We start from the raw sequence: 14,323 nt of genomic DNA on the forward strand, positions 1-14,323 counted from the left end.
ACTCTAAAGGAAAAAAACCTTTAACAAAACATATAATGTTCAGTTGTTGCCAGTGGGGAAGGGGCTGGAGGCACCAGCTGCAGACACCAGTAAGTGAAAGAGGCTGAGATGTCTGAAGGGCAACGTCTAGTTTGTATTTTTTCCCTCCAAGATTAAGACACTGCCACCAAAATAACTTTTCTGAAATACATAAATGATCAATCACTCCTCTTACCTAATTAAAAGTCTTCAGTGGCACCCTATTTCCTACAGGATAAAACCTCATTTCCTTAATTTGCTGTGAAGCACTATTCCTGATCTGGCCCTTCCCAACTATAATAATAACCTTTCCCCTAACTTCGACTGTACGCCCAGAATTTTACGCCACACCAAGCTCTCTGACATGGGCTGATCCTGTCATGCTTTCATACCTCCGAGGCCTTGTATACAGGCATACCTCAGAGATATTGCAGGTTTGGTTCCAGTCACCGCAATAAAGCAAATGTTGCAATAAAGTGAGTCATGTGAATTTTTTGGTTTCCCAGTGCATATAATAGTTACGTTGGGGTCAGCCTGGTGGCGCAGTGAAGTTCAGCGCGTTCCACTTCGGCAGCCCAGGGTTCGCAGGTTTGGATCCCAGGTGCGGATCTACACCACTCATCAAGCCATGCTGTGGCAGCATTCCACATACAAAAATAGAGGAAGATGGGCACAGATGTTAGCTCAGGGCCACTCTTCCTCAAGCAAAAAGAGGAAGATTGGCAACAGCTGTTAGCTCAGGGCCAGTCTTCCTCACCAAAAAAAAAAAAAAGTTACATTTACACTGTACTGTAGTCTATTAAATGTGCAACAGCATTATGTCTTAAAAAACAATGCAGATACCTTAATTAAAAAATATTTTATTGCTAAAAAATGCTAACCATCATCCGACCCTTCAGCGAGTGGTAATCTTTTTTGCTGCTGGAGGGTCTTGTCTCGATGGTGATGGCTGCTGGTGGTTGCTGAACGTTGGGTTGGCTGTAGCAATTTCTTAAAATAAGACAAAAATGAAGTTTGCTGCATCAATTGACTCTTCTTTTCACCAATGATTTCTCTGTAGCATGTGATGCTATTTGATAGCATTTTACCCACAGAAGAACTTCTTTCAAAACTGGAGTCCATCCTCTCAAACCCTGCTGCTGCTTTACCAACGAAGTTTATGTAACATTCTAAACCCTTTGTTGTCATTTCAACCATCTTCACAGCATCTTCACCAGCAGGAGCTGCCATCTCAAGAAACCACTTTCTTTGCTCATCCGTAGGAAGCAGCTCCTCATCCATTAAAGTTTTATGTTGAGATTGCAGCAATTCAGTCTCATCTTCAGGCTCCACTTCTAATTCTTGTTCTCTTGCTACTTCCTCCACTGAAGTCTTGAACCCCTCAAAGTCAACCATGAGGGTTGGAATCAACTTCTTCCAAACTCCTTGTTAATGTTGCTATTTTACCTCTTCCCATGAATCATGAATGTCCTTAATGGCATCTAGAATGGTGACTCCTCTCCAGACGGTTTTCAATTTACTTTGCCCAGATCCATCAGCGGAATCACTCATCTATGGCAGCTATAGCCTTACAAAATGTATTGCTTAGATAATAAAACTTGAAAGTCAAAATTACTCCTTGATCCACGGGCTGCAGAATGGATGTTGTGTTAGCAGACATGACAACAACATTAATTTCATCGTACATCTCCATCAGAACTCGTGGGTGATCAGGTGCATTGTCAATGAGCAGTAATATTTTGAAAAGAATCTTTTTTCTAAGCAGTAGGTCTCAACAATGGGCTTAAAATATTCAGTAAACCATGTTGTAAACACGTGTGCTGTTATCCAGGCTTTGTTGTTCCACTTACAGAACACAGGCAGAGTAAATTTAGCATAATTCTAAGGGTCCTAAGATTTTCGGAACGGTAAATGAACACTGGCTTTAATTTCAAGTTACTGGCTGAATTAGCCCCTAAGAAGAGAGTTGGACTGTCCTTTGAAGCTTTGAAGCCAGGCATTGACTTCTCCTCTCTAGCTATGCAAGTCCTAGATGGCATCTTCTTCCAATAGAAGGCTGTTTTGTCTACATTGAAAACCTGTTGTTTAATGTAGCCACCTTCATCAATTATCTTAACTAGATCCTCTGGATAACTTGCTGCAGCTTCTACATCAGTACTTGCTGCCTCACCTTATGCTTTTATTTTTATGGAGATGGCCTTTCCTTAAACCTCATGAATCAACCTCTGCTAGCTTCAAACTTTTCTTCTGCAGCTTCCTCACCTCTCTCAGCCTTCATAGAATTGAAGAGAGTTAGGGCCTTGCTCCGGATTAGGCTTTGGCTTAAGGGAATGTTGTGGCTGGTTTGATCCTCTATCCAGACCACTAACACTTTCTCCATATCAGCAATAGGCTATTTTGCTTTCTTATCATTCGTGTGATTACTGGAGTGGCACTTTTAATTTCCTTCAAGAAATTTTCGTTTGCATTCACCACTTGGCTAACTGTTTGGTGCAAGAGGCTTAGCTTTCAGCCTGTCTCAGCTTTCGACATGCCTTCCTCACTAATCATTTCTAGCATTTGATTTAAAGTGAGAGATGTGTGACTCTTCCTTTCACTCGAAGACTTAGAGGCCATTGTAGGGTTATTAACTGGCCTAATATCAATACTGTCGTGTCTCAGGGAATAGGAAAGCCCAAGGAGAGGGAGAGAGATGGGGGAATAGCCGGTTGGTGGAACAGTCACAACACAAACAACATTTATTGACTAAGCTCGTCGTCTTACATTGGCATGGTTTGTGGCAATTACATTAGTACAATTACAATAGTAACCTCAAAGATCACTGATCACAGATCACCATAACAAATATAAAAATAATTAAAAAGTTTTAAATATTGTGAGAATTACCAAAATGTGACACAGAGAAATGAAGTGAGCAAATGCTGTTGGAAAAATGGCGTCCATAGACTGTTTGACACAGGGTTGCCATAAATCTTCAGTTTGTAAAAAATGCAGTATCTGCAAAGTGCAATAAAACAAGGTATGCCTGTACACTGTTACCTCTGCTGGGAACAGTCATCCTCCCCTTTTCAACCTGGTAAAATCATCTCCATCTTTAAGACCTAGTTCAAATGTGCTTTCTCATGGGATGCTTCTCCTGATTTCTTTCATATGGCACTTGATAAACTTCCTTTGTCATACTGTGCTGTCAATTATTTGTTTATCCATCTGTCTCTTCCATTATTCTGTGAGCTTTAAGCACAGTGACTAGGACACAGCAGATATTCAATAAATGTTTATTGAAGGAATGAATAAAATATAGCATTGAAAATCCTAGTCCAGCAAGTGAGATTACCTTGGAAAGGTAATTTGCTTCTTTGGGCCTTAAATTGCCATCTATAAAATCAGGAAATGGTAAAAAAATGTTTTAAAGATATGAGACCATTTCTTCAAATAACAGCTTACCTGGAAGCCTATCAGGAGAGACGGATTAAGGCAGACTGCTCTGTTTCATGGAAGGGGATGATCACTTGCCAAGCTCCTCCTCCTGTTGCCCAAAACCACGCAGCAAGCTGAAGAACTACTAGACTACATATTTTATGATCTCTTTGAGTTCTCATATTCTATGATTCTCTGATGTTATTCAGTGTTTCAAAGCAACACGTACAAAGATTATGAAGTGAAAAAATTCCATTGTTCTATTGTCCTTTGGGAACAAAAACCTCATTTTGGAACCATATTTCCCATAGTGAATTATTCTGTAGATGTATCTAATCTGGACTCACTCTGCTACCAACTGAGTACTTATGGAGCCATTTATCCTACTAGCTTACCAGATAAAATCAGGTTGTTTGCAACAATCACTAATTTTAAATACAAAAATGTTGTAATTGATTAAAAAAACTAAAAATAAACTGTTTAATAATCTTTTAAGAAACCAGGCCTTTATTACTTATGCCTGGAAAGAAAAGGTAAATGCCTATAAAAATTTCAGTCTTCATGTGCCTTTGCAGTTAAGAGCTCTAGGTCTTAAATACTGCTCTATGATTCATTAGCTATCAGTGATAGCCATTTATTCTGAGCCTTAACTTCCTCACCTCTAAAACTGGTACCATACTTGCTTCACATAGTTGTTAGAAGGACCAAAGTAAATAAAGTATCTAGCGTACTGACTGGCACATGGTAGGCCTTTGAAACAATCTATATTTCATTCCCTAGTGAATACTAATGAACTAAAAGAGACAGGATTCTCTAGAGTTCTACCAAGAAAAAAAGTCATTTGTTTGGTCATAGATAACACTTAAAACCAGCCATCTTACCACTGGTAATTTATTAATATGAAAAGACTATGTCTGAATAAACCCAAAATTTGCATTATAACTGAAAAAGCAAATTTGGAATAATTCCATATTCATGATGGGCATAAAATATTATCTTTATTTATAAAGGGCAGGTAGAACATTTGATTCAGACTCCATCACCAACAGTGATCATAATCTGGACTCCAAGGCCTCACCACACAACACAAACATATATTTACTAGACATCCAGTTAGTCACATAGTACTATACAGCTGGCCTCTAACAATATTTTTTCCTCAATTACAGTTTGAGGAAACTGTATGATTCTAATTGAAACTACTTCTTAAAATTATATGTAAAAGAGACCAGACTTACTTTCAAGAATCACCTATTATCTTAAGGGAGAGGCTCTACAAACATTCTAATAGAGATATAGAGCACAGAAACCAAAACAGCAGTTTTATTATCATTAAGAACCACAAGCAAACCAATGTCCATATCAGGGAGGAATTTAATACCTCTATTTCCAATATCAATATATAAAAAAGATTCCGAACTAACGATAGGACCTTGTATATTTCAAACAATTTACATTTGTCAGTATTTCACCAATAAATTTGAATTTCTTAGTCGATTTCACTCTGAAACAATGTATATTACACATTTTTACATGATATATACTAAACAGGCAGAAAAGAAACCAAAGACTTAGCAAAAAAACAGAAGTGCATAACACCCATGATGAACACGGCACCTATTCTTTGACACAGGTATTATTCAGCAGTAGGTCATCATTCATAACTTTAAAAATGAATTCTTGAATGAACATACAACCTCAAAAAAACTGAGTGACTGGATTCAGGCTTGGAAGTAGCAAAAGTCAGAATATATATTCCTGCAAATTAGTCCTGCAAAATTATCATTTTCCTTTAGTCTTCTCTAAATTAACTTAGCCAATTCTTCAGTTTAGGCTTTTTGCTAGATCAAAGTATATATCTTTGCATTTTTTGGCTTCATCCTTGACAAGTCAACTTTAAATACAATTTTCCTTAGTTGAACTCCTGTGTCTGAATATATTTTCTTTTCAGTGGAAAGAGATCTTGTCTTGGTCTTCATGTAGGAAACCATGTTATTGTGAAAGTCCTCTCTGATACATTCATTTCCAGTAAGTAGCTATCCCAGTAGAGAAATGAGGAGAGAAACAAAAGAAACACTTCTTAGAAACTCTGCAGATGTTCCTTAAATAAAGTGTATGAGGAAGAATCAGGTGGAGATGAATAAGAACAACCTATCATGGGAACAGAATGGCCTCAAAGCCGTCCTAATATGATCAAGTAGCCAATAATAATTTCTGTTTTTCATTCGTTCACTCTACTTCATGAAACTAGATGGGGATAGAGGGCAGGGGGATGATATAGGTAGTGAGGAATATTCTAGACTTGGAATAGCTTTTCATATCATCATGACACATGAATGCAAATGCAACTTCTACAGTAAGGTAAGGATAGGCTAAGTACAGAGTAGACGCCTATCTCAAAATACTCAGGGATTTTTTTCTAAGTTAGCTATAATTTACACTACATTACATACAATAAAACTCACCCTTTTCAAAAGTACATAGTTCTGTTTTGACAAATGCATTAGGTGTGTAACCACCACCACAATCAAGATATATATCAAGATATCTATATCTATACCAATTATTTTCATCACTCCAAAAAGTTTCCTCAGGCCTCACTGTAGTCAACCTCACTCCAACCCCTGTACTTAGGGGTTCTTGACTGCAACAGGGCTTGTATCAAATAGAGAAACAGAAGACTGACTGTCAAAAGGGATTTGGATTAGAGTTTCTTAAACTGGGGCATGATATGATGTCTGCTCTTTATAGCCCAGACTCCGCTCCCAGAAGAGATGACTAATGTAATGTTGGGCACATGTAACTCAGTTGCAGTTCTAGTTCCACCACTTAGCACAGTATAGTTTATTCTTTTATTCATTTAATAAACATTCAACTGAACTTGATAAATGTGAGCTTGATAAATATTCCTACAGGTGTCAGGCACTGTGCCACATGCTGGCATGAACAAAATCAAGCATGATCCCCCGTCCTCATGGAGGTTACAGTGCTAGCGAAAGAAACAGATATTAATCAAATAATCACACAAATAAACATTATTATAAACTGTGAGAACTGCTATAATGGAAGTATAAGATGTTCTGACAGTATATAAAAAGGTAGCATAACCTGGTCTGGGAGATCAGAGAAGGCTTCTATGAGAAAGTGATATTTAAGCTATGGGGTGAGTAGGTATTAACTGGGTGAAAAGGAAGGTTTGGGAGAAACAGAAAAAAGCATTCTAGACAAAAGAAGTGACACATGCAAAGGCCTGGAGTTTTATGAGAGTATGGCACTTCTGAGGATCTTAAAGAAGGTCAGTGGGCTGGCTAGGAAAGTGAGGGTTAAAGGAATTTAAAAAGGGAGGTTGGGGCTAGATCGTAAGGGCTTTGTAGCAACGTGAAGTTGGCTTTTATCCTAAAAACAACGGGAAGCCATTTAAACAGGTATAAGGATAGAATCAGATTTATTTATTTATTTATTTATTTATTTATTTATTTATTTATTTCAAAGATTGCTCCAGAGCTGGCCCCATGGCAGAGTGGTTAAGTTCGGCGCACTCTGCTTTGGCAGCCTGAGTTCGTGGGTTTGGATCCCGGGCACAGGCCTACACCAGTGGTCAGCCATACTGAGACGGAGACCCACATACAAAATAGAGCAAGATCAGCAACAGATGTTAGCTCAGGGTGAATCTTCCTCACCAAAAAAAAAAAAAAAGATTACTCTGGCTACAATGTATAAAATAGCCTGAAAGCATGGGGTAGGGGGCAAGAATAGAATGAGGACTCAAGTTAGGAAGGTAATGTAATAGCCCAAGCAAAAGAGATGGTAGCTTGGACTAGGGCTGTAGAGGAGATAGAAATGGATAGATTGGTGAGTGACTTATGAGGTAAAGAAAATATCAGAATTTGGTGAGGGTAAACGAGGAAGAGATGAAATAAAAATGATTCCTAAGTTTCTGGCTTATGCCAGAATGGTGCCATTCACCAGGAGGAGCAACAGTGGAAGATCAGGTTTATTTCAATAAATATTACTGGGTGTCTACCATGGACCAGGCACTGAGTATTCTAATTCAAGATAGGCATATAGGTGAGTCTCATATAATGGGACAGAGGTAACCATGTCTACTTCAAAGGAATGCTACCCCCCAAAAGGGGGGAGTTGGTTGCTGCCTATTTTTTAAAACTTTCTATTTTGACAGGTATAGAAGGAAAGTACCTTAACTCAATAAAGGCCATATGTAACAAACCCACATGTAACAAACCCACAGCTAATATCATACCCAACTGTGAAAAACTGAAAGCTATCCCTTTACGAACAGGAACCAGACAAGGATGCCCACTTTTGCGACTCTTATTTAACATAATATTGGAAGTCCTTCCGAGAGCAATCAGGCAAGAAAAAGAAATAAAAGGGATCCAAATTGGGAAGGAAGAAGTAATACTGTCACTATTAGCAGATGAAATGATTTTATATATAGAAAACCCCAAAGAATCCACCAAAAAACTGTTAGAAATGAATACAGTAAATTTCCAAGATACAAAAATCAACATACAAAAATAAGTTGCATTTCTATACACCAATAACGAAATAGCAGAAAGAGACATGAAAAATACAATCCCATTTACAATCGCAACAAAAAGAATAAAATACCTAGGAATAAATTTAACCAAAGAGGTGAAAAACTTGTACACTGAAAACTATAAAGCATTGTTGAAAGAAATCGAAGACATAAAGAAACTGAAAGATATCCTGTGCTCTTGGATTGGAAGAATTAACATAGTTAAGATGTCCATACTTCCTAAAGGAATCTACAGATTCAATGCAATCCCTATCAAAGTCTCAACAACATTTTTCATAGAAATAGAACAAAGAATCCTAAAGTTTATATGGAACAACAAAAGACCCCGAATAGCCAAAGCAAGCCTGACAAAAAAGAACAAAGCTGGAGGTATCACACTCCTGATTTCAAAATATACTGCAAAGCTATAGTAATCAAAACAGCACATTACCAGCACAAAAACAGACACACAGATCAATGGAACAGAATTGAAAGCCCAGAAATAAACCCACACATCTATGGACAGCTAATTTTCAACAAGGGAGCCAAGAACATACAATGGAGAAAGTCAAGTCTCTTCAATGACTGATGTTGAGAAAACTGGACAGCCACATGCAAAAGAAGGGAAGTAGACCATTATCTTACACCGTACACAAAAATTAACCAAAAAGGATTAAAAACTTGAATGTAAGACCTGAAACCATAAACTAGCAGAAGAAAACATAGGCAGTATGCTCTTTGACATCAGTCTTAGCAGCATCTTTTCAAACGTCACGTCTGACCAGGCAAGGGAAACAAAAGAAAAAATAAACAAATACAACTACATCAAACTAAAAAGCTTCTGCACAGCAAAGGGAACAATCAACAAAACAAAAAGATAACCTAACAATTGGGAGAAGATATTTGCAAACCATATATCTGATAAGGAGTTAATATCCAAAATACATAAAGAACTCATACATCTCACAAAAAAGAAACAACCCAATTAAAAAATGGGCAGAAGGGGGCTGGCACAGTGGTGTAGTGGTTAAGTCCGCACACTCCACTTCGGTGACCCAGGGTTCGCAGGTTCAGATCCCAGGTGTGGACTTATGCACTGCTTATTGAAGCCATGCTGTCAGGGCATCCCATAAAAAGCAGAGGAAGATGGGCACGGACGTTAGCCCAGGGCCAATCTTCCTCAGCAAAAAAGAGGAGGATTGGCAACAGATGTTAGCTCAGGGCTAATCTTCCTCAAAAAAAAAAAAAAGAAAGAAAGAAAGAAAAAAAATGGGCAAAAGAGCCAGCCCTGATAGCCTAGTGGTTAAAGTTCGGCGCACTCCGCTTCGGCAGCCTGGGTTCAGTTCCCCAGTGTGGAACCAAACCATTTGTCTGTCAGTAGCCATGCAGTGCTGGCGGCTCACAAAGAAGAACCAGAAGGACTTACAACTAGAATATACAACTATGTACTGGGGCTTTGGGGAGGAAAAAAACAAAAGAGGAAGACTGGCAACGGATGTGAGCTCAAGGTGAATCTTTCCAAAAAAAAAAAAAAAAAAAAAAAAAAAAAATGGGCAAAAGATATGAAAAGACATTTTTCCAAAGACATACAGATGGCCAACAGGTACTGAAAAGATGTTCAACGTCACAAATTATTAGGGAAATGCGAATCAAAATTACAATGAGATATCATCTCATGCCTGTCAGAATGTCTACAATTAACAAGACAAGAAATAACAAGTGTTGGAAAGGATGTGGAGTAAAGGGAACTCACATACACTGCTGACGGGAATATAAACTGGTGCAGCCACTATGGAAAACAGTATGGAGATTCCTCAAAAAATTAAGGATAGAACTATCACATAATCCAGCTATTCCACTGCTGGGTATTTATCCAAAGAAAATGAAAGCATGAATGTGTAAAGATACATGCACCCCTATGTTCTCTGCAGCATTATTCACAATAGCCAAGACTTGGAAACAACCTCAACTTCCCATCAAGGGAAGAATGGATAAAGAAGATGTGGTATATACACAATGGAATACTACTCAGCTATATAAAAAAAAAAAGATGAAATTTTGCCATTTGTGACAACATGAATGAACCTTGAGGGTATTATGCTAAGCGAAATAAGTCAGAAGGAGAAAGTCAAATACCCTATGATTTCGCTCATAAATAGAAGATAAAAACAACAACAAACACATAGATACAGATATTAGACTGGTGGTTACCAGAGAGGAAGGGAGGAGGGAGGAGGGCGAAAGGGGTGACAAGGCACACATGTATGGTGATGGATGGTAATTAGTCTTTGGGTGGTGAACATGATGTAGCCTACACGGAAATCCAAATATCATGATGTACATCAGAAATTTATATAATGTAATAAACCAATGTTACCTCAATTTAAAAAAAGTTTCTATTTTGAAATAATTTTAGATACACTCAAAGTTGCATACATAGTACAGAGAGTTTCTGTATACCCTTCACCCAGTTTCCCCTAATATTAACATCTTATATAACCATGGCATACTTGTCAAAAATAAAACATTGATATAATACTATTAACTAAACTACAGACTTTATTCAGATTTCACCTATGATTCCACTAATGTCCTTTTTCTGTCCCAGGATCCAATCTAGGATTTCACACTGCATTTAGTTGTCAAGTCTCCTCAGTCTCCTCCAGTCTGTGAAAGTTCCTCAGTCTTTCCTTGACTTTCAGGACTTTGATTATATTGAAGGATACCGGGCAATTATTTTGTAGAACGTCTTTCTCTTTGGATTTGTTTGATGTTTCTTCATGAATTGATTGAGGTTATACATTTTTAGTAAGAATACAAGAGGGGAGTACATGTCAACAGATCTTATTACTTGTGATATCAACCTTGAACTCTTGCCAGGTTTTTCCACTGTAAAGTGACTATTTTTCCTGTTCTAATTAATAAATATTTTGTGGGAGATACTAGTCTCCTTGTGAAGAACAGGAAAATAACCTGTTTGTCCTTAAACTTATGTCCACTAATTTTAGCATCCATTGGTGGATCTTGCCTGCAACAACTATTACTGTGGTATCCTAACAGTGATTTTATATTTCTTTCACTCCTAAATTTATTAATTGGAAATTACCCATAAAGAAGAACTTCCTCTTCTTCCCCATTCATTCAATTATATATGCATATCAGTTTTAACTGATGGATATTTATCTTATTCTGAAAGTTACAATCCAATACTGTCATTCATTTTGTTGTTCAAAATTATTCCAGCTTTGGCCATTGGGAGTTCTCTCAGGATGGCTCCTTTTGGCATGCCTTCACGCTTTTTTAAAAAAGTGCTTCTTTACTTGCTGGCACTATAAGATGCTCTAGGTTTATCTGGTATTTTCCCTGACCCAGTCCTGGAGTCAACCACTTCTCCAAGAAGTCTTGGTCTCTTTCATTGGAAAATGGTATTGATAAATCAGTACCTGAGATCTAGGTGTGTTCATCGCTACTGGGGTTTTTCATTAATTCTCAGCTCTCTCAATGCCAAAGCAAGGAAATTTAAGTATGGTTACTAACCCGTATATATATATATATATATATATACACACACACACACACACACACACACACAAACACACAAAGCCACATTTATTTCCGTATCTATCTGTATACGTAGGAAATACTGATACCTCCAATTCAGATTCAGTACCAGAGTTCATTCTAGCCTTCCCCTTTCCTTATTTGTAACTCTTCCTCAAAGGGAGAAACCTGGCTCTTTTTATCTATAATATTTGGTATTGAGTTTTTTATAAAAAATCTAAGCCATTCTAATAGAGTTGTAGTATCTCATTGTGGTTTTCATGGACATTTTCCAAATGATAATGACGTTGAGCTTTTCACATGCTTATTTACCAGTTGTATACCTTCTTCACTGAAGTGTCTGTTTAGATCTTTTGCCCATTTATTTAATGCAGTGGGTTTTTTTCCCTATGGAAATATATATTTATTTATTTTATTGCAGTAACATTGGTTTATAACATTGTATAAATTTTAGGTGTACATCATTATACTTCTATTTCTGCATAGATTACATCATGTTCACCACCCAAATACCTAATTACAATGCATCACCACACACATGTGCCTAATCATCCCTTTTACCCTCTCTCCTCCCTCCTTCCCCTCTAGTAACCACCAATCCAATCTCTGTCTCTCTGTGTTTGTTTGCTGTTGTTTGTATCTTCTATTTATGAGTGAGATCATACGGTATTTGACCTGCTCCTTCTGACTTATTTCGCTTAGCATAATACCCTAAATGTCCATTCATGTTGTCAAAAATGGCTGGATTTCATCGCTCTTATGGCTGAGTAGTATTCCATTGTGTATATATACCACATCTTCTTTATCCATTCATCACTTGACTGGACACTTACGTTGCTTCCAAGTCTTGGCTATTGTGAATAAGGCTGCAATGAACACAGGGGTGCATGTATCTTTATGCATTCATGTTGTCATGTTCTTTGGATAAATACCCAGCAGTGGAATAGCTGGATCGTATAGTAGTTCTATCTTTAATTTTTTGAGGAATCTCCATACTGTCTTCCATAGTGGCTGCACCAGTGTGCACTCCCACCAGCAGTGTACAAGAGTCCCCTTCTCTCCACATCCTCTCCAACACTTGTTTCCTGCGTTGTTAATAACAGCCATTCTGATGGGCATGAAGTGATATCTCATTGTAGTTTTGATTTGCATTTCCCTGACAGTTAATGATGCTGAACACCTTTTCATGTGCCTGTTGGCCATCTGTATATCTTCTTTAGAGAAATGTCTGTTCAGGTCTTTTGCCCATTTTTTAATTAGGTTGTTAGTTTTTTTGTTGTTGAGATGTATGAGTTCTTTATATATTTTGGAGATTAACCCCTTATCAGATATACGGTTTGCAAATATCTTCTCCCAATTGTTAGGTTGTCTTTTCGTTTTGTTGATGGTTTCCTTTGCTGTGCAGAAGCTTTTTAGTTTGATGTAGTCCCATTTGTTTATTTTTTCTATGGTTTCCCTTGCCTGATCAGACATGGTGCTTGAAAATACGTTGCTAAGACCGATGTCGAAGAGCTACTTCCTATGTTTTCTTCTAGAAGTTTCATGGTTTCAGGTCTTACATTCAAGTCTTTAATCCATTTGGAGTTAATTTTTGTGTATGGTGTAAGATAATGCTCTACTTTCATCTTTTGCATGTGGCTGTCCAGTCTTCCCAGCACCGTTTGTTGAAGAGACTTTCCTTTCTGCATGGTATGTTCTTGGCTCCTCTGCCAAAAATTAGCTGTTCATAGATGTGTGGGTTAATGCAGTGTTTCTAACAGCTGAGTTTCAAGACTTCTTTATATATTTTAGATATAAATCATTTGTCAGAAATGTAATTTGCAAATATTTTTTCCCAATCTGTTTTTATTCATCTTGAGTTAATTTTTGTATAAGGTGTGAGATATGGAGAGAAATTCATATTTTTGCATATGGACATCCAAATGACCTAGAACTACTTGTTGAAAAAGACTATCCTTTCTCCAGGGAATTTCCTTTGCATATTTGTAAAAATCAGCAAAGTATATTTGTGTGGGTCTATTTCTGATCTCCTATTTCCACTGATCTACATGTCTAAATTTTTGCCAGTACCACATCCTCCTGATTACTGTAGCTCTAGGGTAAGTCTTGAAATTGGGTGTGTGCATCCTCCAATTCTGTTCTTTCCCAGAATTGTTTTGGCTATTCTTCTTCCTGTGCTTTTCCAGATAAATTTTAGAATGAGTTTGTCAATATCTATAGAAAAGTCCTGCTGGGATTCTGATTGGGAATGCACCGAATCTATAGATTAATTTGGGGAAGAACTAACATCTTAACAATTTGAATCTTCTGATCATGAGCTCTGTGTGTATCTCCCTTTATTTAGATCTTTGATTTCTTTCATCAGTGCTTTATAGTTTTAGCATACAGATCCTACATATATTTTGTTAGCTTTACACCAAAATATTTAATTTGGGGGGGTATTATTTTACATAGTACTCTAAAAAAAAGAAAATTTCAATTCTTCATTGCTAGTACATAGAAATGCAACTGAAGTTTTATATATTGACCTTGCATCCTGCAACCTTGTTCAACTCATTTATTAGTTCCAGAATATTCTTTGTAGATTTCTTGGCATTTTCTATATAATCATGTCATTTGGTAATAGAGACAGTTTTATTTTTTCCTTTCCAATCTGTATATTTTAAAATATCTCTTTCTGTCTCATTAAACCAAATAGGATTTCTGGTATGATGTTGAACAGGAGTAGTGAGAAAGGATATCCTTGCATTGTCACTGATCTCAGTTGGGAAAGCATTCAGTTTTCCA

At 37.2% G+C, this 14,323-nt stretch overlaps 1 protein-coding gene across 5 annotated transcripts in view; it reads right to left on the reverse strand.

The window, feature by feature from the left end:
* The window catches only part of RANBP17 (RAN binding protein 17), a 347,331-nt gene that overhangs the window by 120,071 nt on the left and 212,937 nt on the right, over positions 1-14,323 (reverse strand). The window lies entirely within an intron of this gene.

Source organism: Ceratotherium simum, chromosome 4 (genome assembly GCF_057802395.1).
Source record: "Ceratotherium simum simum isolate JZ-2026a chromosome 4, ASM5780239v1, whole genome shotgun sequence".
NCBI lineage: Eukaryota > Metazoa > Chordata > Mammalia > Perissodactyla > Rhinocerotidae > Ceratotherium > Ceratotherium simum.